The sequence below is a fragment of the Rattus norvegicus genome, chromosome 17 (assembly GCF_036323735.1).
Source record: "Rattus norvegicus strain BN/NHsdMcwi chromosome 17, GRCr8, whole genome shotgun sequence".
In the NCBI taxonomy this organism is placed as follows: domain Eukaryota; kingdom Metazoa; phylum Chordata; class Mammalia; order Rodentia; family Muridae; genus Rattus; species Rattus norvegicus.
The window spans coordinates 49,682,088-49,709,080 of record NC_086035.1 but is presented as its reverse complement, the minus strand read 5'-3'; the positions used below and the strand labels follow the sequence as shown (position 1 = coordinate 49,709,080).

The 26,993-nt window shown below is 41.5% G+C and overlaps 1 pseudogene; it reads left to right on the top strand.

The window, feature by feature from the left end:
• The window catches only part of Krt18-ps6 (keratin 18, pseudogene 6), a 79,035-nt pseudogene extending 53,896 nt beyond the window's left edge, over positions 1-25,139 (top strand).
• The last annotated feature ends 1,854 nt before the right edge of the window (positions 25,140-26,993 follow it).

Genomic DNA, 26,993 nt, shown 5'->3' with positions numbered 1-26,993 from the left:
TCCAGTTCATCAAAGCAACTGCACCATCTCGTCAACCTTCACTCACCGCCCCAGGAGGACATGACAAGGTAAATTATATTAGGGAAAATTGAAAGCACTTAAAATTTGAAGGACTTGCCAAAAACTCAGTGTGATAAGCTAAGAAAAATGCCAAGTTCCAAGATGGCTTTTATCCCATGATTCGGAGACTCCAGTTCATCTGTAAGGTGACATTGCTGAGAGGAACCGGTAGCCTGGAGCATCTCCACTGAGCAGGGTTCACCGAGCTTCAAGCCAACCTGAACTTAGGAAAAAAGTAAGAGGGGAACAAAATTGCTTTCTGCTCAGGGAAACTCGTCCAATTTCAATTTCAGGGGAAATAGTTAAGTTTTGAACTGAGCTGTAAGGGGAGGAGAGACCAATCTGTCTCCTGAAGGATGCAGATTTGGAAATCCCCATTGGTAATAAGAATATTGAGCTGCTTTCTATTTGCCCTCACAGGTGAGATTTTCGAGCCTGTTTGTCTGAAGCTAAAGCACTTTGATTTGATTCCACCTCGTAGTTTTCACCAGCTCAGCAACTGCACATTGAGGTTCCCTCATTTATTCAGTTTTGGATCAGCCTGCTGTATTTCCCAGGACACTGCCAAACTCTTATATGGCCAGATATGATTTTTCTCCCACTCTGATCTTTCCTATCACCTGATCACTAGAGCAATTTAACTTCTTAGTTATAGCACTGACGTCAAACAAAATAAACTCAGAAAATGCAGGAAATCCTTTGAAATGCATTGAATGTATTCAATGCACCCCAAATCACCTTCAGACTATAAACTGACCCCAAATTGCCTATAGACTATAGATCCAAGTTTCTACATTTCCAATGTATTCCACTTGGGGTCTACTTTTTTGGAAGTTCTAAATTGGCCTCTCCCCTATTTCAAAACTATCTTTCCTATCACCCTGCTTCGGTTTCCATTATTAGAGAGAATTATATGGCTATAAAAGGTCTTTGCTTTTCCTGAGTCTTCTGCAAAGTACACTATCCCTGAAGGATTAATATTTGATGCTCTTTCTCTCAGCTAATAGTATTCAGGATTATCTTTCAATTGATTGAAATCTAAACCAAAATAGAATATTAGGACTGTGGGTGTTCAATAGCCAAAGTCAGCAAAGAGCAAGGAAAAGAATACATCAGTGATGATATGTCCCTGAAGAAAGGGGCAAATGAGATACTCAGAAGAGAGATACACCAGACGGTGTCACAGAGATCATGCTGCATGGTTAGCTCTGGGAGTGTATCCCATTTCTGTTGTGAGGTAAGAGCACCAGAGACCACCATGCAGATATTCTTAAACGAAAAAATAAAGTCTTTATTGCTAGCCAGTGGCTGTGTGGGGCACTTGCCCAAATTATGCTTCCCTGAAACTTTCAGCTCTATTTTATTTATGCAGAAAACCCACATCCTGGTTGTCACAGTTTCATCAGCAAGAACCAAAACTACAGAAGCCAGAAAGCAAGGTTAGAACATTTTTTTCTGGAACTCTGGACTAGGTCTTTGATGGGTGTGATGGTTTGCATATGCTAGGCCCAGAAGACAGGCATACAGATCTCTAAATTCAAGGTCAATCTACAAAGCAAGCTCCAGGACAGCCAAGCTTAGGTGGTGAAGAGGAAGCTTAGTTAGACAGCCAAGCTTATGTTAGAAAAGAGGAATCTAGTGATAATTTAGTAGAACAAGGAGGCCATGTTCCAACTCCTGCAAACAGCAGAACTCAGCAGCTTCAGCCATGTGTTTCTGGCTTTATATTAAAGAAGAGAAGGAGACTACTAGGACAATTGATGCTGGTTAGCTGGAGTTAAGAAAGAGATCAGAGGGGTTGGGGATTTAGCTCAGTGGTAGACTGCTTGCCTGGCAAGCACAAGGCCCTGGGTTCGGTCCCCAGCTCTGAAAAAAAAAAAAAGGAAAAAAGAAAAGAAAGAGATCAGCATCACTGGAGTGAAATCTTCTGGGAAGTGTTTTCTGAGAGCACAAAGAAGCTGTGTTCCATTCACAGCCAAGGTTGTACCTCATGCTACAGCTGTACTTGGTAATGTGTAAGAGTTACCCAGGTGGAGCTGGTTTTAAAGGCATGAAGCAGTTGTGAAGAGTAGCTGAGGTTGGGCACTGTGAGAGGCCATGGAAGGCCATTGGTGAAGGTGCAGCCTCAGTAGCAATTGATGGCCCAGGACTGAAGAGGTCATGCAAAGGAGTTGAGGCTTGGCACCATGAAGAGAGCCTGTGAGAGGCCACTGGTGAAGCCTAGTTGCAATGGAAGATCCAGTGTATTGAAGATGCCAGTACCATGGGATGATCACCAAGAATAGCTGAGGCAGTGGAGTGGATCAACCTGAGTGCTACAAAGGGCAGAACTAGAGAAATGAAGCCAGCCCTCTGGAAGTAGGGTTTTATTGCTGTAAACAGACACCATGATCAATCCAAGTTTTATAAAGGACAACATTATTTGGGACTGGCTTACATGTTCAGGGGTTCAGTCCATTATCATCAAAGCCGGAGCAGGCAGGCATGGTTCAGGAGGAGCTGAGTTCTACATATTCACCCAAAGGAAGCCAGGAACAGACTGAGGATCCCCAGGCAGCTAGGAGGAGGGTCTCCAAGCTTACCCTTACAGTGACACACTTCCTCTAACAGGCCATACTTTCTAATAATGCCACTCCTGGGCCAAACATATGCAAACCATCACAGTGGGTCAGGTCTGTGTTCCCATTTTGGCCAGTGTTGGGGCCTACATTCTGAGTTTTAAGGTCAGAATGGTGCTTCTAACATGTAATCATCTGCCATACATCTATCCTGGAACTGTGAATTACACAGATTTTACCTGGGCTTCCTAATCTTTCAGATAGAAATAGTATCTACCTCCAGACTATCCCCAAATTAAGAAGATTAAAAATGGTATGTGTAATCTTAAATGTGGCCAAGCACTGAGTATCAGCTAGCTGAACTTAGTAAAGTGAATTGCCTTACCCTTGGCGACTTTGAGTTTTGTGTGAGATATCCGTGGAATATTTATTGCACAGCACACAGCCCTGATGTGTGATTGTAAGGTTTAGCTTTTTCTGCTTCAATCCCCATCAGCATCCCTAGCATCTATCTAATGGCCATTTTCCCTAGAAACAAACACACATTGAAGACTGACCTTGGCTCTATTTTATTACTCTGTTTCAAATTTCAAGTGGCCATTCCTGTCCTTTCAGCCCTTGCCTTAACCATTGTTGCCCATTGTTCCACCAAATTTAATAGCTAAACAAATAATAAAGCAGAACTCTGTGATAGTGTGAAAACTGGGTTGTGAGACTGTAGAGCTGCTCTCTTTAAACAATAGGTCTGAGTAGGGAGATTGAAATATCTGTTGTAAGGAAGGAACTCAACCCTCAGATGACAGCTACTCACAAAAGCTGTGTTAGAGGAGCCCCACTATGGCAGCTGTATAATAAGGTCTGAGGAAGGTGGCCCCCTCTCCTCTAGAACCTAAATAGCCTCAAGCCAAGAATCAAAATCAAAATTGCCAGCATATGGTTTTTTCTTCCATCAAATGATGTTCAATTTGGTCTGTGATGATGTTTTTTAAATCTCATTTAATATAAATTCTGTTTTATATGAGCTAACAGATGGGCCTGAAAGCTACCAAGCAAAATGGCTATATAGTGTTATAAGTCACATTAGCAGGAAGATAGATTCCATGACTCTTTATAGATTGAGGAGCAGTTAAAAATATTAAAAAATTAGGTTACTAGTTAGTTGTATTTGGAGTGAAAAAAAGCATAACTTACAGGTTCAGGACCTAGGTAATTTTAAGACAGGAAGTAAGTAGACATTGGATAGAAAACAACATTTCAAATATACTCTCTGCACAGTTTTCTCATTTGTAAAATGAGATTCATTCTGAGTCTACTATGGAGTAGGGCTTTCACCCCATGTGCAATATCTGTATAACCCACGCCAGTGCCTGCCCTGAAGACTGAATGTAGATGGAGAACCTAAAGTTCTACACTAGCCCAATTTCTCAAAGGAAAAATAAAGAATTGAGTGTGCCTGTGTGTGGTTTATTGTGATGTATCGATCCACATTCGCAAGGTCCAATATCCCATCATCTATCATCTGTAAGATAGACACTCACAAACACAGCTCAAGGCTGTTGACACCAGGTTAAGTCTGAGGTTTTAGATCCAGAAATGCTGAGGGCAAAGAACTACCAGAAGCTCTAGCAGATAGGCAGAGAGAGGAAGGAAACAACACTCCTCCAGCATTTCCAGTGTATTGGAAGAACATTGTAGAAGGCCACCTGATCCTTCAGTGCCCTTACTCAAATTCTAAAATTCTAACTTCTCATGAAGACATTCCTAGACACCCCCCCAAAAATATATTATATATTATATATCAGTCAGGCTGGCACATAAAATGTTTGTCTCTGGTTTGATAGCATGAGAGATCATTAATGTAGCTACATATAACTTGACATCTATATGCTCTGAGAAGTGTGCAGCAAATGATTTTGCCATTGTATGAACAATGTAGAGTGCATTCACATAAACAAATATGGCTGTGATGTTTGCAGACAATAAAATAATTACAGAAGTACTGTCCTATGTGCAGCCCAGATATCATTGTGTGGCACAGGACTGAATCTGTAATAAGTCCAGAGTAAAGGAGGTCATGTTTGTTTGAAAATATCTTTGAAACTCACTAGGTAGCCCAGGCTGGTCTTGAACTAAGTACTAGGATTACAGGCATAAATCACTATGCCCTTTCATGTGTGTGTGTGTGTGTGTGTGTGTGTGTGTGTGTGTGTTTACACACTCATGTGTGCACATTATATGTGTGCACATATAATATATATGTGTACATGCTTGTGAAGCAGAGGTTGACTTCCGGTATCTTGCTTAGACACTCTTTGTTTTTTTAAAAAATGTCTTTCACTTTTTAAAACTTACTTTTGTTCTTTAACAAAATGATACATGCATATAATACATTGTGGTTACTTTCTTCAAAAACTCCATTTTCTTCTCTCCATCCATATCAGCCGCCTCTCTACAGTCCTCTTCTCAAATTCATGGCTTTTGGTTTGGTCTTGTCACTCATCCCATTTAACCCAACCCATTTTTTTGTGACCTTCATGGAACTATCTGTTAGACCCTAGTACATCATCAGTGGGTACATAATGAAGGCAGTGACTTTCCCTCCCTGAATTAGTTCAGAAGTGAGTAGAGCCCCCAGCCCCTTTCCATCCAACCCTGATTATTGACACACCAGTTCTCATGAGGACCCAGTGCAAGTACCAATATCCACTGAGATACCGAAACTTAGACTGCTGTCTTTCCCAGCAGAAGGCATTCTCAGCCCTGCTCTAGCTTCCAGATTTTCTTTCCATTGCCCCTTCGGCAAAGTGTCCTAGTTTGCTTTCTGTAGATGTGACCAAAAGCAACTTGGAGAGAAAAAACATTATTTGGTTTCCACAACATAGTATTTGTGGGGGACAGGAACTGAAGCAAAAACCTGGAGGCAGGAACTGAATCAGAGCAGGGGGCAGCCCCACTTACTGCTTACTGAGATTGCTTTGTTTGTTTGCTTTGAGATTTGTTGTTGTTTCGATTTTTGTTTGGGTTTTGCAGTTTTGAAACAAGATTTCTCTAGTCCTGGCTGCTCTGCAGCTGATTACCTAGACAAGGCTGGTCTTGAACTCACAGAGGTCTGCCCACCTCTGCCTTCTGAGGGCTGGGATTAAAGTCATGCACCAGGCCTGACTCACTTGCTTTTTTAAAACAACCCAGTAGCCTGCTCAGGGTAGCACAGTGCACAGTGGGCCAGACCCTCCCACATCATTAATCAAGAAAATGCCCCAAACATAATGCCACAGACCAATCTGTGGAAAGCCTTTTCTGAGTTGAGATTCCTCTTCCAAGATGACCCTTGCTTGGATCAAGTTGATGACAAATCTAACCTGCATACTGAACCTTAGAAGGTTGGAGTACATGTGTAATGCAGGGAAGAGCGCTCTCACTTCCCTTGTGCTTGATACCTTGCCCACCTGTGGAGCCCATGCATTAGCGATTATTCACTGGAAAGAAAGACTTCTTTCTGATTAGGAATATAAACAAATGTTTGCCAGACAGCCTGACAATGTGTCAATTCAATTAAACTATAAAATAAGTTAACCCTAGAGCCTGGCACTTCCCCTACCGTGTAGATTTCTAGGACAGGACCTGGAGTCTCTCCTGTGGTATGGGCCCTGCAAATCAGAAAGCATTTAGTCGCCTACACAACTGTATTGCTTCTTGGTGCACTCATGTGCACATCTCACCTGGCAGGGTAGTCTCATAGTTCATAGGGGCTGGCTAAGACTACCAACAAAGTTGACAATTACTTTGTTCTCTCGGCAGCCTGCAAAGCACTTTCCAGCACCCTGAGTGCTAGTTGGAGGACAGGAAGCTTCAGCCCAACTCTAGCTTGGTTTATTGTACATTCCCCAACCTCCCTGTGGCACTGGGAATTATAGGCACTGCTGAATCTAGCTTTTCTAATGGGGGCTAGAGAACAGAAGTTAAGCTTGCTGTAAGCATTGTGCTTGAGTCGTAAGCATTTTACCAACCAAAGAATTTCCCTAGCTCCTGCCTGAGGTTTTATTTTATTTTATTTTTTGTTGCATATTTTATGTATTTGTATGTCAAATGTTATCCCCTTTACCGGTTGCCCCATCTCCCATCCCCCTGTGTACTGGCTAGTTTTGTGTGTCAACTTGACACAAGCTGGAGTTATCACAGAAAAGGAGCCTTAGTTGTGAAAATGCCTTCAAGAGACCCAGTTGTAAGGCATTTTCTCAACTAGTAGTCAAGGCGGGAGGACCCAGCCCATTGTAGGTGGTGCCGTACCAGGGCTGATGGTCTTGGGTTCTTTAAGAAAGCAAGCTGAGCAAGCCAGTAAGAAACGTCCCACCATGGCCCTTGCATCAGCTCCTGCTTCCTGACTGGCTTGAGTTCCAGTCCTGACTTCCTTAGGTGATAAAACAGCAATGTGGAAGTAAGCTGAATAAACCCTTTCCTCCCCAACTTGCTTCTTGGTCATGATGTTTGTGCGAGGATAGAAATTCTGACTAACACACCCTGCTTCTTTGAAGATTCTCCCACTCCCACCCACCTCTCCCAATTCAACACCCTGGAATTCCCTAAAACTGGGGGAATGAGCCTTCAAAGGGCCAAGGGCTTCTCCTATTGATGCCAGACAATGCCATCCTCTGCTACATGAGAGGCTAGAGCCATGGGTCCCTCCATGTGTAATCATTGCTTGGTGGTTCAGGCCCTCTGAGCTCTGGGGGGGGGGAGGTCTGGTTGGTTGATATTGTTGTTCTTCCTATGGGGTTGCAAATCCCTTCAGCTCCTTCAGTCCTTTCTCTAACTCCTCCATTGGGGTCCCTGTGCTGAGTGTGATGGTTAGCTGCAAGCATCTGTATCAGTAAAGCTCTGGCAGAGCCTCTCAGGAAACAGCAATATCAGGCTCCTGTCAGCAAGAACTTCTTAGCATCAACAAAATTGACTGGGTTTGGTGGCTCCATATGGTATGGATGCCAAGGTGGGGTAGTCTCTGGATGACCTTTCCTTCAGTCCTGCTCCATTCTTTGTTCCTGTATTCCCTCATATGAATAATTTCTTCCCACTTCTAAGAAGTACTGAAGCATCCACATTTTGGTCTTCCTACTTCTTGAACTTTATATGGTCTGTGAGTTGTTTCTAGGGTATTCGAGCTTTTGGGCTAATATCCACTTATCAGTGAGTGCATACCATGTGTGTATTTTGTGATTGGGTTACCTCACCCAGGATGATATTTTCTAGTTCCATCCATTTGCCTAAGAATTTTACATAGTCATTATTTTTAATAGCTGAGTAGTACTCCATTGTGTAATTATACCACATTTTCTGTATTCATTCCTCTGTTGAAGGACATCTGGGTTCTTTCCAGCTTCTGACTATTATAAATAAGGCTGCTATGAACATAGTGGAGCATGTGTCTTTGTTATATGTTGGGGCATCTTTTGGGTATATGCCCAAGAGAGGTATAGCTGAGTCCTCAGGTAGTTCAATGTCCAATTTTCTGAGGAACCTCCAGACTGATTTCCAGAATGGTTGTACCAGTCTGCAATCCCACCAACAAAGGAGGAGTGTTCCTCTTTCTCCACATCCTCGTCAGTGTCTGTTGTCACCTGAGGTTTTTACCTTAGCCATTTTCACTGGTGCGAGAGGGAATCTCAGGGTTATTTTGATTTGCGTTTCCCTAAGGTTGAGTAGGGATGTTAAACATTTTTAAGGTGATTCTCAGGCATTCTGTATTTCCCAGTTAGGAATTCTTTGTTTAGTTCAGTACCCTATTTTTAATAGGATTATTTGATTTTCTGGAGTCAACCATCTTGAGTTATTTGTATATATTAGATATTAGCCCTCTATCAGATGTAGGATTGGTAAAGATTTTTTCCCAATTTGTTCGTTGCCATTTTGTCCTATTGACAGTGTCCTTTGCCTTACAGAAGCTTTGAAATTTTATGAGGTCTCATTTTTCAATTCTTGATCTTAGAACATAAGCCACTGGTGTTGTGTTCAGGAAAATTTCCCTGTGCCTATGTGTTCGAGGCTCTTTCCCACTTTCTCTTTATTAGTTTGAGTGTATCTGGTTTTAGGTGGAGGTCCTTGATCCACGTGTACTTGAGCTTAGTACAAAGAGATAAGAATGATTAATTTGCATTCATGTAGATGCTGACCTCAGTTGAACCACCATCATTTATTGAAAATGCTGTCCTTTTTCCATTGGATGGTTATGCCTCCTTTGTCAAAGATCAAGTGACCATAGGTGTGCAGATTCATTTCTGGGTATTCAATTCTATTCCATTGATCCACCTGCCTGTGTCTGTACCAATACCATGCAGCAATTGCTCTGTAATACAGCTTGAGGTGAGGGATAGTGATTCCCCCAGAAGTTCTTTCATTGTTGAGTATAGTTTTCGCTATCCTGGGTGTTTTGTTATTCCAAATGAATTTGCAAATTCTCCTTCTACCTCTATGAAGAATTGAGTTGGAAATTTGATGGGAATTGCATTGAATCTGAAGATTGCTTTGGGCAAGATGGCCATTTTTACTATATTAATCCTGCCAATACATGAACATGGGAGATCTTTCCATCTTCCGAGATTTTCTTCAATTTCTTTCTTCAGATACTTGAAGTTCTTGTCATACAGATCTTTTACTTGCTTGGTTAGAGTCACATATTTAATGTTATTTGTGACTATTGTGAAGGCTGTCATTTTCTTAATTTCTTTCTCAGACTGTTTATCCTTTGAGTAGAGGAAGGCTACTGATTTGTTTGAGTTAATTTTATACACAGTCACTTTGCTAAAGATGATTATCAGGTTAATGAGTTCTCTGGTAGAATTTTTGGGATCATTTAAGTATACTATAATGTCATCTGCAAATAGTGATATTGTCTAATTGCTCTGTCTAGGATTTCAGATACTATATTGAATAGGTAGGGAGAAAGTGGGTAGCCTTGTCTAGTCTCTGATTGTAGTGGGATTGCTTCAAGCTTCTCTCCATTTAGTTTGATATTAGTTACTGGTTTGCTGTATATTGCTTTTACTATGTTTAGGTATGGTCCTTGAATTCCTGATCTTTCCAATACTTTTATAATGAAGGGCAATTGAATTTGTCAAGTGTTTTCTCAGCAACTAATGAAATGATCATGTGGGTTTTTTCTTTGAGTTTGTTCACATAGTGGACTACGTTGATGGATTTCTGTATACTGAACCATCCCTGCATTCCTGGATTGAAGCCGATTGATCATGGTGGGTGATTGTTTTGATGTGTTCTTGGATTCTGTTTGCAAGAAGCTTATTGAATACTTTTGTGTTGATATTAATAAGGGAAATTGGTCCGAAGTTCTCCTTCTTTGTTGGGTCTTTGTGTGGTTTAAGTATAAGTCTAACTGTGGCTTCAAAGAATGAATTGGGTAGTGTTCCTCCTGTTACTATTTTGTGGAATAGTTTGAAAAGTGTTGGTATTAGGTCTTCTTTGAAGGTCTGATAGAATTCTGCACTAAACCCATCTGGTCCTCAGATTTTTTAGTTTGAGAGAATTTTAATGACTGCTTCTATTTCTTTAGGGGTTGTGGTACCTGGTATCTATCTAGAATATTGTCCATTTCATCCAGATGTTCCAGTTTTGTTGAGTATAGGATTTTGTAGTAATATCTGATAATTTTTGAATGTCCTCATTTTCTGTTTTGTCTCCTTTTTCATTTCTGATATTAGTAATTTGGAAACTCTCTCTGTGCCCTCTGGCTAGTCTGGCTAAGTGTTTATCTATTTTATTTACTCAAAGAACCAGCTCCTGGTTTTGTTGATTCTTTGTATGGTTCTTTTTGTTTCTACTTGATTGATTTCAGCCATGAGTTTGATTATTTCCTACATTCTACTCCTGTTGAGTGTGTTTGCTTCGTTTTGTTCTAGAGCTGTCAGGAGCACTGTCAACCTAATAGTGCATGCTCTTTCCAGTTTCTTTTTGGAGGCACTCAGAGCTGGGAGTTTTTCTCTTAGCATGGCTTTCATTGTGTCCCATATGTTTGGTTATGTTGTGCCTTCATTTTCATTGAATTCCAAAAAGGCTTTAATTTCTTTATTTCTTCCTTGTTATTTTCTTATTTCTTCAAGTTATCAATGAGTAGAATGCTGTTCAGCCTCCATGTGTATGTGTTGTTTTTCTTTTTATTGAAGACCAGCCTCAGGCCATGGTGATCTGACAGGATGCAAGTGATTATGTCAATTTTCTGGTATTTGTTGAGGCCTGTTTTGTGACCAAGTCACAATATGGTCAATTTTGGAGAGGTAAAATGAGGTGCTGAGAAGAAGGCATATGTTTTGTTTTAGGATGAAATGTTCTATAGATATCTGTTAAATCCATTTGGTTCATAACCCGTTAGTTGCACTGTGATTCTTTTTAGTTTCTGTTTGCATGATTTATCCATTGATCAGAGTGGGGTGTTGAAATCTCCCACTACTACTGGGTGATGTGCAATGTGTGGTTTGAGCTTTAGTAAAGTTTCTTTTATAAATGTGGGTGATCTTGCATTTGGAGCATAGATGTTCAGAATTGAGAGTTTAGCTTGGTAGACTTTTTTGCTTTGATGGGTATGAAGCATCCTTCGTCATCTTTATTGAGAACTTTTGGTTGAAAGTCAATTTTATTTGATAATAGGATGGCTACTCCAGCTTGTTTCTTGGGACCATTTGCTTAGAAAATGTTTTGCAGACTTTTATTCTGAGTTCCTGTCTATCTTTGTCGCTTATGTGTGTTTTCTGTAAGCAGCAAAATGCTGGGTCCTCTGTATGGATCCAATCTCTTAGTCTGTCTTTTTCTTGGGGAATTGAGTCCATTGATGTTAAGAGATATTAAGAAATAGTGGAGAGGAGCAGACACACCTGGGACGCCAGAAGAGACTACACTCTGCCCACATTTCTGACTCCAGAGGAAAACACCCAATACTATCTGGGACCCCAGTGCACAGGTGCTCCAGGAAATGCAGCACAGTCCCTCGTGGTTGCTGCCCTCACAGAGAACTCAAAAGCAGCCCTCCATGAGCAACTTGAGCGGCCAGACCACAGGTAAGACCAACTTTTCTGCTCCAAGCGACCTGCTTGGTGGACCCAGGACAGAGGCCCATAGGAACAGCTAAAGACCAGTAGACAGGAAAGAATACACACCCGAAAGAAGAACACTCTGTTCCTATAACTGGCTGAAAGAAAACAGGAAAACAGGCCTATGGCACTCCTGACACAAGGGCCTATAGGATGGTCTAGCCACTGTCAGAAATAGCAGAACAAGGTAACACCATAGACAACCTGATGGCAAGAGGCAAGCACAGGAACCCAAGCAACAGAAACCAAGACTACATGGCATCATCAAAGCCCAAGTCTCCCACCAAAGCAAATACGGAATATCCAAACACACCAGAATAGCAAGATCTAGATTTAAATCACATTTGATCATGATGCTGGAGGACTTCAAGAAAGACATGAAGAACTCCCTTAGAGAAACACAGGAAAACATAAATAAACAAGTAGAAGCCTACAGAGAGGAATCACAAAAATCCCTGAAAGAATTACAGGAAAGCACAATCAAACAGGTGAAGGAATTAAAAATGGAATAGAAGCAATAAAGCACAAAGGGAGACAATCCTGGATGTGGAAAACCAAAGGAAGAGACAAGGAGCCGTAGATACAAGCATCACCAACAGATACAAGAGATGCAAGAGAGAATCCCAGGAGCAGAAGATTCCATAAAAATCATCAACACAATGATCAAAGATAATATAAAACGGAAAAAGCTACTGGTCCAAACATACAGGAAATCCAAGAATCAAAGAGGAGATGAAACCTAAGGATAATAGGTATAGAAGAGAGTGAAGACTCCCAGATCAAAGGACTAGTAAATATCTTCAACAAAATAAAAGAAGAAAACTTCCGTAACCTAAAGAAAGAGAGGCCCATAAACACACAAGAAGCCTACAGAACTTCAAATAGATTGGACCACAAAAGGAACTCCTCCTGTCACATAATAGTCAAAACACCAAATGCACAAAATAAGAAAGAATATTAAAATAAGTAAGGGAAAAAGGCCAAGTAACATATAAAGGCAGACCTATCAGAATCAAACCAGATTTCTCACCAGAGACTATGAAAGCCAGAAGATACTAGACAGATGTCATACAGACACTAAGAGAACACAAATGCCAGCCCAGGTTACTGTATCCTGCAAAACTCTCAATTAACATAGATGGAGAAACCAGGATGTTCCATGACAAACCAAATATATACAATATCTTTCTAAAAATCCAGTGCTACAAAGGATAATAAATGGTAAAGCCCAACATAAGGAGACAAGCTACACCCTAGAAAAAGCAAGAAACTAATCATCCTGGCAACAAAACAAAGAGAAGAAAAGTACACAAACATCTCACATCCAAATATGAATATAACAGGAAGCAATAATCACTATTCCTTAATACCTCTAAAAAACAATGGTCACAACTCTCCAATAAAAAGACATAGATTAACAAACTGGATATGCAATGAGGACCCTGCATTCTGCTGCCTACAGGAAACACACCTCAGAGACAAAGACAGACACTACCTCAGAATGAAAGGCTGGAAAACACCTTTCCAAGCAAATGGTCAGAAGAAACAAGCTGGAGTAGCCATTCTAATATCGAATAAAATCAATTTTCAACTAAAAGGCACAAAAAGGTAAGGAAGGATACTTCATATTCATCAAAGGAAAAATCCACCAAGATGAACTCTCAATCCTAAATATCTATGCTGCAAATACAAGGGCACTTACATACGTAATAGGAACCTTACTAAAGCTCAAAGCACACATTCCACCTCACACAATAATAGTAGGAGATTTCAACACCCCACTCTCATCAATGGACAGATCATGGAAACAGAAATTAAACAGAGATATAGACAAAGAGAAGTCATGAACCAAATGGACTTAACAGATATTTATAGAACATTCTACCCTTTAAAAAAAAAGGATATACCTTCTTCTCACCACCTCATGGTACTTTCTCCAAAATTGCCCATATAGTTGGGCATAAAACAGGCCTCAACAGATTCAGAAAGATAGAAATAATCCCATGCGTCCTATCAGACCACCACAGGCTAAAGCTGGTATTCAATAAGAATGAGGGAAGAACGCCAACCTATACATGGAAGTTGAACAATGCTTTACTCAATGATAACCTGGTCAAGGAAGAAAGAAAGAAAGAAATTAAAGACTTCTTAGAATTTAATGAAAATGAAGGTACAACATACCCAAACTTATGGGACTCAGTGAAAGCTGTGCTAAGAGGAAAACTCATAGCTCTGAGTGCCTACAGAAAGAAACAGGAGAGAGCATATATCAGCAGCTTGACAGCACACCTAAAAGCTCGAGAACAAGAAGAAGCAAATACACCCAGAAGGAGTAGAAGGCAGCAAATAAACTCAGAGCTGAAATCAGCCAAGTAAAAACAAAAGGACCATAGAAAGAACCAACAGAACCAAAAGTTGGTTCTTTGAGAAAGTTAACAAGATAGATAAACCCTTAGCCAGACTAACGAGAGGACACAGAGAATGTGTCCAAATTAACAAAATCAGAAATGAAAAAGGAGACATAATTGCAGAATCAGAGGAAATTCAAAGAATCATCAGATCCTACTATAAAAGCCTATGTTCAAAAAAACTTGAAAATCTTCAGGAAATGGACAATTTCCTAGACAGATACCAGGTACTGAAGTTAAATCAGGAAGAGATAAACCATTTTAACAACCCCATAACTCCTAATGAAATAGAAGCAGTCATTGAAGGTCTCCCAACCAAAAAGAGCCAAGGTCCAAATGGGTTCAGTGTAGAATTCTATCAGACCTTCATAGAAGACCTCGTACCAATACTATCCAAACTATTCCACAAAATTGAAACAGATGGAGCGCTACCAAATTCCTTCTATGAAGACACAATTACTCTTATACCTAAACCACAGAAAGACCCAACAAAGAAAGAGAACTTCACACCAATTTCCCTTATGAATATTGATGCAAAAATACTCAATAAAATTCTGGCAAACCAAATCCAAGAGCAATCAAAACAATCATCCACCATGATCAAATAGGCTTTATCCCAGGCATGCAGGGATGATTTAATATAGGGAAAACCATCAACGTAACTCATTATATAAAGAAACTGAAAGAACGAACCCACATGATCGTGTCATTACATGCTGAGAAAGCATTTGACAAAATTCACCACCCCTTCATGATAAAAGTCCTGAAAAGAATAGGAATTCAAGGCCTATACCTAAACATAGTAAAAGCCATATACAGCAAACCAGTAGCTAACATTAAACTAAATGGAGAGAAACTTGAAACAATCCTACTAAAATCAGGGACTAACAAGGCTGCCCACTCTCTCCCTACTTATTCAATATAGTTCTTGAAGTTCTAGCCACAGCAATCAGACAACAAAAGGAGATCAAGGGAATACAGATTGGAAAAGAAGAAGTCAAAATACCACTATTTGCAGACGATATGATAATATATTTGAGTGATCCCAAAATTTCCACCAGAGAACTACCAAACCTGATAAACACCTTCAGCAAAGTGGCTGGGTATAAAATTAACTCAAATACATCAGTAGCCTTCCTCTACACAAAAGAGAAACAAGCCCAGAAAGAAATTAGGGAAATGACACCCTTCATAATAGTCCCAAATAATATAAAATACCTCAGTGTGACTTTAACCAAGCAAGTAAAAGATCTGTATGATAAGAACTTCAAGCCTCTGAAGAAAGAAATTGAAGAAGACCTCAGAAGATGGAAAGAGCTCCAATGCTCAAGGATTGGCAGGAGTAACATGGTAAAACTGGCCATTTTAACAAAAGTGATCTGCAGATTCAATGCAATCTCCATCAAAATACCAATCCAACTCTTCAGAGAGTTGGACAGAACAATTTGCAAATTCATCTGGAATAACAAAAAAACCCATGATAGCTAAAACTATCCTCAACAGTAAAAGGACTTATAGCAGAATCACAATCCCTGAACTCAAGCAGTATTACAGAGCAATAGTGATAAAAACTGCATGGTATTGGTACAGAGACAGACAGATAGACCAATGGAATAGAATTGAAGACCCAGAAATGAACCGGGAAAGGGAATAACACTTGAAATGTATATAAGAAATACTCAAGTTAATACTTCAGCAAAACATATTATCATTGTGTGGAGCATAAGTATCTGAATAATTTAATATAATTTAATATTTAAAGCTTTTGCTAGACAACAGTAATTTTTCCAGTAAAAATAATAAATGGCTACAATGCAGCATGGCAAAAGGATCAATATTTGAATGTCTTTACACACAAGTGTTCAACACATTTGTCCTTTAAGATTGCTTTGTTTCTCTGAAGAATTTTCTCTGAAGTTTCCCCTGGGAACTCATTTAAAGTTGCTTCCAGGCCTCTTTCAGTGGGCTTTGGCTTGTAGAGTGGCACTTTATGTAAATTCTGTTACAAAGTTACTGGTTTCCAACATGATTTTTTTTTTATTAACTTGAGTATTTCTTATATACATTTCAAGTGTTATTCCCTTTCCCCGTTCCGGGCAAACATCCCCCTCCCCCTCCCCTTCCTTATGGGTGTTCCCCTCCCAACCCTCCCCCCATTGCCGCCCTCCCCCCATAGTCTAGTTCACTGGGGGTTCAGTCTTAGCAGGACCCAGGGCTTCCCCTTCCACTGGTGCTCTTACTAGGATATTCATTGCTACCTATGGGGTCAGAGTCCAGGGTCAGTCCATGTATAGTCTTTAGGTAGTGGCTTAGTCCCTGGAAGCTCTGGTTGCTTGACATTGTTGTACATATGGGGTCTCGAGCCCCTTCCAGCTCTTCAAGTTCTTTCTTTGATTCCTTCAACGGGGGACCTATTCTCAGTTCAGTGGTTTGCTCCTGGAATTCGCCTCTGTGTTTGCTGTATTCTGGCTGTGTCTCTCAGGAGCGATCTACATCTGGCTCCTGTCGGTCTGCACTTCTTTGCTTCATCCATCTTGTCTAATTGGGTGGCTGTATATGTATGGGCCACATGTGGGGCAGGCTCTGAATGGGTGTTCCTTCAGTCTCTGTTTTAATCTTTGCCTCTCCCTTCCCTGCCAAGGGTATTCTTTTTCCTCATTTAAAGAAGGAGTGAAGCATTCACATTTTGATCATCCGTCTTGAGTTTCGTTTGTTCTAGGGATCTAGGGTAATTCAAGCATTTGGGCTAATAGGCACTTATCAATGAGTGCATACCATGTATGTCTTTCTGTGATTGGGTTAGCTCACTCAGGATGATATTTTCCAATAACAACCATTTGCCTACGAATTTCATAAACTCTTTGTTTTTGATAGCTGAGTAATATTCCATTGTGTAGATGTACCACATTTTCTGTATCCATTCCTCTGTTGAAGGGCATCTGGGTTCTTTCCATTTTCTGGCTATTATAAATAAGGCTGCGATGAACATAGTGGAGCACGTGTCTCTTTTATATGTTGAGGCATCTTTTGGGTATATGCCCGAGAGAGGTATAGCTGGATCCTCAGGCAGTTCAATGTCCAATTTTCTGAGGAACCTCCATACTGATTTCCAGAATGGTTTTACCAGTCTGCAATCCCACCAACAATGGAGGAGTGTTCCTCTTTCTCCACATCCTCGCCAGCATCTGCTGTCACCTGAGTTTTTGATCTTAGCCATTCTCACTGGTGTGAGGTGAAATCTCAGGGTTGTTTTGATTTGCATTTCCCTTATGGCTAAAGATGTTGAACATTTCTTCAGGTGTTTCTCAGCCATTCGGCATTCCTCAGCTGTGAATTCTTTGTTTAGCTCTGAACCCCATTTTTAATAGGGTTATTTGTTTCCCTGCGGTCTAACTTCTTGAGTTCTTTGTATATTTTGGATATAAGGCCTCTATCTGTTGTAGGATTGGTAAAGATCTTTCCCTAATCTGTTGGTTGCCGTTTTGTCCTAACCACAGTGTCCTCTGCCTTACAGAAGCTTTGCAGTTTTATGAGATCCCATTTGTCGATTCTTGATCTTAGAGCATAAGCCATTGGTGTTTTGTTCAGGAAATTTTTTCCAGTGCCCATGTGTTCTAGATGCTTCCCTAGTTTTTCTTCTATTAGTTTGAGTGTATCTGGTTTGATGTGGAGGTCCTTGATCCACTTGGACTTAAGCTTTGTACAGGGTGATAAGGATGGATCGATCTGCATTCTTCTACATGTTGCCCTCCAGTTGAACCAGCACCATTTGCTGAAAATGCTATCTTTTTTCCATTGGATGGTTTTGGCTCCTTTGTCAAAAATCAAGTGACCATAGGTGTGTGGGTTCATTTCTGGGTCTTCAATTCTATTCCATTGGTCTATCTGTCTGTCTCTGTACCAATACCATGCAGTTTTTATCACTATTGCTCTGTAATACTGCTTGAGTTCAGGGATAGTGATTCCCCCTGAAGTCCTTTTATTGTTGAGGATAGCTTTAGCTATCCTGGGTTTTTTGTTATTCCAGATGAATTTGCAAATTGTTCTGTCTAACTCTTTGAAGAAATGGATTGGTATTTTGATGGGGATTGCGTTGAATCTGTAGATTGCTTTTGGTAAAATGGCCATTTTTACTATATTAATCCTGCCAATCCATGAGCATGGGAGATCTTTCCATCTTCTGAGGTCTTCTTCAATTTCTTTCCTCAGTGTCTTGAAGTTCTTATTGTACAGATCTTTTACTTGCTTGGTTAAAGTCACACCGAAGTACTTTATATTATTTGGGTCTATTATGAAGGGTGTCGTTTCTCTAATTTCTTTCTCGGCTTGTTTCTCTTTTGTATAGAGGAAGGCAACTGATTTATTTGAGTTAATTTTATACCCAGCCACTTTGCTGAAGTTGTTTATCAGCTTTAGTAGTTCTCTGGTGGAACTTTTGGGATCACTTAAATATACTATCATGTCATCTGCAAGTAGTGATATTTTGACTTCTTCTTTTCCGATCTGTACCCCCTTGACCTCCTTTTGTTGTCCGATTGCTCTGGCTAGAACTTCAAGAACTATATTGAATAAGTAGGAGAGAGTGGGCAGCCTTGTCTAGTCCCTGATTTTAGTGGGATTGCTTCAAGTTTCTCTCCATTTAGTTTAATGTTAGCAACTGGTTTGCTGTATATGGCTTTTACTATGTTTAGGTATGGGCCTTGAATTTCTATTCTTTCCAGGACTTTTATCATGAAGGGGTGTTGAATTTTGTCAAATGCTTTCTCAGCATCTAATGAAATGATCATGTGGTTCTGTTCTTTCAGTTTGTTTATATAATGGATCACGTTGATGGTTTTCCGTATATTAAACCATCCCTGCATGCCTGGGATGAAGCCTACTTGATCATGGTGGATGATTGTTTTGATGTGCTCTTGAATTCGGTTTGCCAGAATTTTATTGAGTATTTTTGCGTCGATATTCATAAGGGAAATTGGTCTGAAGTTCTCTTTCTTTGTTGTGTCTTTGTGTGGTTTAGGTATAAGAGTAATTGTGGCTTCATAGAAGGAATTCGGTAGGGCTCCATCTGTTTCAATTTTGTGGAATAGTTTGGATAATATTGGTATGAGGTCTTCTATGAAGTTTTGATAGAATTCTGCACTAAACCCGTCTGGACCTGGGCTCTTTTTGGTTGGGAGACCTTTAATGACTGCTTCTATTTCCTTAGGAGTTATGGGGTTGTTTAACTGGTTTATCTGTTCCTGATTTAACTTCGGTACCTGGTATCTGTCTAGGAAATTGTCCATTTCCTGCAGATTTTCAAGTTTTGTTGAATATAGGTTTTTATACTAAGATCTGATGATTTTTTGAATTTCCTCTGAATCTGTAGTTATGTCTCCCTTTTCATTTCTGATTTTGTTAATTTGGACGCACTCTCTGTGCCCTCTCGTTAGTCTGGCTAAGGGTTTATCTATCTTGTTGATTTTCTCAAAGCATAAACTTTTGGTTCTGTTGATTCTTCCTATGGTCCTTTTTGTTTCTACTTGGTTAATTTCAGCTCTGAGTTTGATTATTTCCTGCCTTCTACTCCTCCTGGGTGTATTTGCTTCTTTTTGTTCTAGAGCTTTTAGGTGTGCTGTCAAGCTGCTGACATATGCTCTTTCCTGTTTCTTTCTGCAGGCACTCAGCGCTATGAGTTTTCCTCTTAGCACAGCTTTCATTGTGTCCCATAAGTTTGGGTATGTTGTACCTTCATTTTCATTAAATTCTAAAAAGTTTTTAATTTCTTTCTTTATTTCTTCCTTGACCAGGTTATCATTGAGTAGAGCATTGTTCAATTTCCACGTATATGTGGGCATTCTTCCCTTATTGTTATTGAAGACCAGTTTTAGGCCGTGGTGGTCCGATAGCACGCATGGGATAATTTCTATCTTTCTGTACCTGTTGAGGCCGGTTTTTTGAGCAATTATATGGTCAATTTTGGAGAAAGTACCATGAGGAGCTGAGAAGAAGGTATATCCTTTTGCTTTAGGATAGAATGTTCTATAAATATCCCTTAAGTCCATTTGGCTCATGACTTCTCTTAGTCTGTCGACATCACTGTTTAATTTCTGTTTCCATGATCTGTCCATTGATGAGAGTGGGGTGTTGAAATCTCCCACTATTATTGTGTGAGGTGCAATGTGTGTTTTGAGCTGTAGTAAGGTTTCTTTTACGTATGTAGGTGCCCTTGTATTTGGGGCATAGATATTTAGGATTGAGAGTTCATCTTGGTGGATTTTTCCTTTGATGAATATGAAGTGTCCTTCCTTATCTTTTTTGATGACTTTTAGTTGGAAATTGATTTTATTTGATATTAGAATGTCTACTCCAGCTTGCTTCTTCTGACCATTTGCTTGGAAAGTTGTTTTCCAGCCTTTCACTCTGAGGTAGTGTCTGTCTTTGTCTCTGAGGTGTGTTTCCTGTAGGCAGCAGAATGCAGGGTCCTCGTTGCATATCCAGTTTGTTAATCTATGTCTTTTTATTGGGGAGTTGAGGCCATTGATATTGAGAGATACTAAGGAATAGTGATTATTGCTTCCCGTTATATTCATATTTGGATTTGAGGTTATTTTTGTGTGCTTTCATTCTCTTTGTTTTGTTGCCAAGACGATTAGTTTCTTGCTTCTTCTAGGGTATAGCTTGCCTCCTTTTGATGGGCTTTACCATTTATTATCCTTTGTAGTGCTGGATTTGTAGAAAGATATTGTGTACATTTGGTTTTGTCATGGAATATCTTGGTTTCTCCATCAATGTTAATTGAGAGTTTTGCTGGATACAGTAACCTGGGCTGACATTTGTGTTCTCTTAGGGTCTGTATGACATCAGTCCAGGATCTTCTGGCCTTCATAGTTTCTGGCGAGAAGTCTGGTGTGATTCTGATAGGTCTGCCTTTATATGTTACTTGACCTTTTTCCCTTACTGCTTTTAATATTCTTTCTTTATTTTGTGCGTTTGGTGTTTTGACTATTATGTGATGGGAGGTGTTTCTTTTCTGGTCCAATCTATTTGGAGTTCTGTAGGCTTCTTGTATGTCTATGGGTATCTCTTTTTTTAGGTTAGGGAAGTTTTCTTCTATGATTTTGTTGAAGATATTTACTGGTCCTTTGAGCTGGGAGTCTTCACTCTCTTCTATACCTATTATCCTTAGGTTTCATCTTCTCATTGAGTCCTGGATTTCCTGTATGTTTTGGACCAGTAGCTTTTTCCGCTTTACATTATCTTTGACAGTTGAATCAATGATTTCTATGGAATCTTCTGCTCCTGAGATTCTCTCTTCCATCTCTTGTATTCTGTTGGTGAAGCTTGTATCTACAGCTCCTTGTTTCTTCTTTTGGTTTTCTATATCCAGGGTTGTTTCCATGTGTTCTTTCTTGATTGCTTCTATTTCCATTTTTAATTCCTTCAACTGTTTGATTGTGTTTTCCTGGAATTCTTTCAGGGATTTTTGTGTCTCCTCTATATGGGCTTCTACTTGTTTATTTATGTTTTCCTGGAATTCTTTCAGGCATTTTTGCGATTCCTCTCTGTAGGCTTCTACTTGTTCTCTAAGGGAGTTCTTCACGTCTTTCTTGAAGTCCTCCAGCATCATGATCAAAAATGATTTTGAAACTAGATCTTGCTTTTCTGGTGTGTTTGGATATTCCATGTTTGTTTTGATGGGAGAATTGGGCTCCGATGGTGCCATGTAGTCTTGGTTTCTGTTGCTTGGGTTCCTGCGCTTGCCTCTCGCCATCAGATTATCTCTAGTGTTACTTTGTTCTGCTATTTCTGACAGTGGCTAGACTGTCCTATAAGCCTGTGTGTCAGGAGTGCTGTAGACCTGTTTTCCTCTCTTTCAGTCAGTTATGGGGACAGAGTGGTCTGCTTTTGGGCGGGCGTGTAGTTTTTCCTCTCTACGGGTCTTCAGCTGTTCCTGTGGGCCTGTGTCTTGAGTTCACCAGGCAGCTTTCTTGCAGCAGAAAATTTGGTCTTACCTGTGGTTCCGAGGCTCAAGTTCGCTCGCGGGGTGCTGCCCACCGGCTCTCTGCAGTGGCAGCAACCAGGAAGACCTGTGCCGCCCCTTCCGGGAGCTTCAGTGCACCAGGGTTCCAGATGGTCTTTGGCTTTTTCCTCTGGCGTCCGAGATGTGTGTGCAGAGAGCAGTCTCTTCTGTTTTCCCAGGCTTGTCTGCCTCTCTGAAGGTTTAGCTCTCCCTCCCACGGGATTTGGGTGCAGAGAACTGTTTATCCGGTGGTCTGTTTCCTTCAGGTTCCGGCGGTGTCTCAGGCAGGGGTCCTGCCGCTCCTGGGCCCTCCCCCACGGGAGCCCAGAGGCCTTATACAGTTTCCTCTTGGGCCAGGGATGTGGGCAGGGGTGAGCAGTGTTGGTGGTCTCTTCCACTCTGCAGCCTCAGGAGTGCCCACCTGACCAGGTGGTTGGGTCTCTCTCTCACGGGGTCTGGGCCCAACATGATTTTTTAACACAGGCACAGTAATTTGATCAAAAGACATCTTGGATGATATATGTGGTATAAAAAGCTTTAAAAATTTAAGTAGCAATGAATATTAAAATAATACAAGAGTGAACAAAATCCCTTCCAGAAATTCTGGTGCATTTAAACCTAACGCTGACCCTCCTACACACACTTCCAGCCAATTGCAGGGTGCTTCACCAGCTGGCTGAAGTGGTACAAACAGCATAAAATTATATTGCTCCTATTTGAAACCCAGAGGCTTTTTCTTAATGTTTTTTTTTTAATTGGGAAGATCTATAGTTTACACTTTAAATTTGACCAACCAATTAAGAGTTTGCTATTTTCTGTTATATAATTTTCAGTTATGTCGGTCAACTCTGCACTAAGGGCCACTGGACTATGGTGCAAGCACTTCTTCAGTATAAAGAACCATAAAGTGAAATTACCCAAAGGGACCAAGCTGGAGCAGGGAGACACATGCATGTCTGCAGAGGTCAGCCTGCTGTAGACTGAGGCATCAATAGGTCACAGGCACTTCTCTGCTCCTTGGCCTTCATAGTATTCACTCTCCTTGCCAAGACCTCAAAGCTACCGGCAAGGGAAATATTACCTTTATCATGTGTTTTCTTGAGCTCTCTGTCACCAGCCACCAGAATAGACCTGTCATCCTTGTATGTATTCTCAGACTAAATCAATATGAGCTGAAAACAAGACAGAGCAGTAAAATGTTTAGTGGTGTGGCATCCCAGTGACCAGGGACAGAAAATCCTGAGCTTTTTAGCTTTAACTTCTCGCTCTTCTATCCAGCAATCATACTTCTTGGAAATAATTTATTTGCTCCAGGAACACCTATTCCCCAAGGCAAATGGCTTTATGACTTTTTAATTATTGCTAAGTTAGTAAAATGCCAAGGGGAAAACACTAAATGTTTGACTAATCTTTTTATAGACATAATCTGTTTTGTGCCATGAGCACCTCAAGTCATGAGTCTTACCTGCTTGCCATTACATCTTGGCTCTTCTGAGTTGCCAGATGGGTCTAGGCCTAATCCTTAGAGAGCCTTGGGCTGCTTAGCCAGCCGTCCTGTCACAACTTTAATAGCCTTACCCACAGCACTGCCTCATTCTTATCTACACCACCTCTCCAGTCCCAGTATTCAAAAAGGAAAGTGAACGCCAGCAGTGTTGAATTGGTCTTTACCTTGACTGACAGCAGGTACTGGGGAGATGGGCACAGATTACTGCACAGAAGAGCCTGGGTGGATGTGCTGTCTATGTTTTCTAAATCAAATCACATCATTTGTGTCAAATAAAAATTGTATATTTTGACAGCAGAACTCCTGTCCTGGTCTCTCTCTCTGCTCTCCTCTGCAGACAAGCTGAGCTTCACCACCCGCTACAGCACCTTCTCCACCAACTACTGGTTCCTGGGCTCTGTGCTTACTCCCGGCCAGCAGGTCTGGCCTGTCACCAATGCAGCCAGCATCTATGCAGGTGCTGGGGGCTCCAGACCCCAGATACCATCCATCTGGGGTGGCTCTGTGGGGTCCGCAGGCCTGGCAGGAATGAGTGGAATCCAGACTAAGAAGGAGACTACGCAAGACCTGAACCAGCTACCTAGACAAGATGAAGAGCCTAGAGACCGAGAACAGGAGAAAAGGGAGCCCCAGGGGTCAGAGACTGGGGCCACTACTTCAAGACCATCGAAGATCTGAGGGCTCAGATCTTTGCAAATTCTGTGGACAATGCCCACATAGTCCTGCAGATCGACAATGCCAGTCTTGCCGCTGATGACTGATGACTTTAAAGTCAAGTATGAGATAAAACTTGCCATATGCCAGTCTGCGAAGAGTGGCATCCATGGACTCTGCAAGGTGGCAGATGACACAAGGTTGCAGGTGGAGACAAAGGTTGTGGAAGGAAGTCCCAGGTCTGGAAGTCCAGATTGCCAGTTCTGGGTAGACTATGGAAGTGAATGCCCCCAAATCTCAGGACCTCAGCAAGATCATATCGGACATCCCCGCCCAGTATGAAGAGCTGGCTCAGAAGAACCGAGAAGAACTGGGCAAGTACTGCTCTCAACAGATTGAGGAGAGTATCACAGTAGCCATCACCAAGTCTGCCGAAATCAGCGGCACTGAGATCATACTCAAGGAGCTGAGACGCATCCTCCAGACCTTCGAGATTGACCTGGATTCCTTGAAAAACCAGGATATCAACTTGGAGAACAACCTTGGGGACGTGGAGGCTGGACACAAGGCTAGATGGAGCAGCTCAATGGGGTCCTTCTGCACCTAAAGTCAGAGCTGGCACAAACTCGGGCAGAAGGACAGCACCAGACCCAGGAATATGAAGCCCTGCTGAACATCAAGGTCAAGCTTCAGATGGAGATTGCCACCTACTGCTGCTTGCTGGAGGATGGGGAAAATTTCAGACTCAGTGATGCCTTGGACTCCAGCAACTCCATGCAAACTGTGCAGAGGACAACTACCCGTAAAGTCATGGATAGGAAAGTGGTATGAGGATCTGACACCAGAGTTCTAAGGTACTGAGGCTGAGAAAGACGGAACCCCTGGGGACTGAGGGATCAATAAAATTTGAGAGCTCAAAAGAATAGAATTGTATGAGACACACCTGGGAAGCCAGAAGAGATTACACTCTGCCCACATTTCTGACTCCAGAGGAAAACACCTAACGCCATCTGGGACCCCAGTGCACCAAGGCTCCAGGAAAAGGCAGCACTGGCCCTCCTGGTCTCCACCCTCACCAAGGGCTCAAAAGCAACCCCGCACTAGCAACTTGAGCCGCTGGACCACAGGTAAGACCAATTTATATGCTCCAAGAGACCTGCCTGGTGGACTCAGAACACACAGGGGAAAATTCCTCTGGGAACAGAAATTTCCGGTGTTTAGCTAGAGCCCCAACCTCACTGATACTGGGCCACAGCTCACTGCTCCCAAACACCTTGGGAGAGAGAGCTCACCGCCCGGACAGGTGGGCACTCCTGAGACTGCAGAGCGGGAAAGACCACCAATACTGCCCGCCCCTACACACATATCCCTGGCCCAAGAGAAAACTATATAGGGCCTTTGGGAACCAGAAGATAGGGGCACATAAAGAGCAGATCTCCCGCAGTCCAGACACCAACCAGACCTGAAGGGAACTGGTCAACAGTTCTCTGCACCCAAATCCCCTGGGAGGGAGAGCTAAACCATCAGAGGGGTAGACATGCCAGGGAAGCCAGAAGAGACTACACTCTGCCCACATTTCTGACTCCAGAGGAAAACACCTAACTCCATCTGGGACCCTGGTGCACCGGGGGGGGGGGGGCGTGGGGGGGGCCGGCAGGAAAAGGCAGCGCAGGCCCTCCTGGTTGCCGCCCTCACAGAAATACAAAAGCAACCCCACAAGCAACTTGAGCTGCAGGACCACAGGTAAGAAAGACTTTTGTGCTCCAAGCAACCTGCCTGGTAGACTCAGGACACAGGCCCACAGGAACAGCTGAAGACCAATAGACAGGAAAGACTACACGCCCGAAAGCAGAAAACTCTGTATCCATAACTGACTGAAAGAAAACAGGAAAACAGGTCTACAACACTCCTGACACAAGGGCCTGCAGGATGTTCTAGCCACTGTCAGAAATAGTAGAACAAGGAAACACCAGAGACAAACTGATGGCTAGAAGCAAGTGCAGGAATGCAAGCAACGGAAACCAAGACTACATGGGATCATCGGAGCCCAATTCTCCCACCAAAGTAAACACTGAATATCCAAACACACCAGAAAAGCAAGATCTAGATTTAAAAATCATATTTGGTCTTGATGCTGGAGGATTTCAAGGAAGACATGAAGAACTCCCTTAGAGAAACACAGGAAAACAAAAATAAACAAGTAGAAACCTATAGAGAGGAATCACAAAAATTCCTGAAAGAATTTCAGGAAAACACAATCAAACAGATAAAGGAATTAAACATGGAAATAGAAGCTATACAGAAAGGACACAGGGAAACAACCCTGGATATAGAAAACCAAAGGAAGAGACAAGGAGTTGTAGATACAAGCATCCCCAACAGAATACAAGAGATAAAACAGAGAATCCCAGAAACAGAAGAGTCCATAGAAATCACTGAAACAACGATCAAAGATAATGTAAAACGGAAAAAACTACTGGTCCAAAACATACAGGAAATCCAGGACTCAATGAGAAGATAAAACCTAAGGATAATAGGTATAGAAGAGAGTGAAGACTCCCAGCTCAAAGGACCAGTAAATATCTTCAACAAAATCATAGAAGAAAACTTCCCTAACCTAAAAAAAGAGATACCCATAGGCATACAAGAAGCCTACAGAACTCCAAATAGATTGGACCAGAAAAGAAACACCTCCCATCACATAATAGTCAAAAC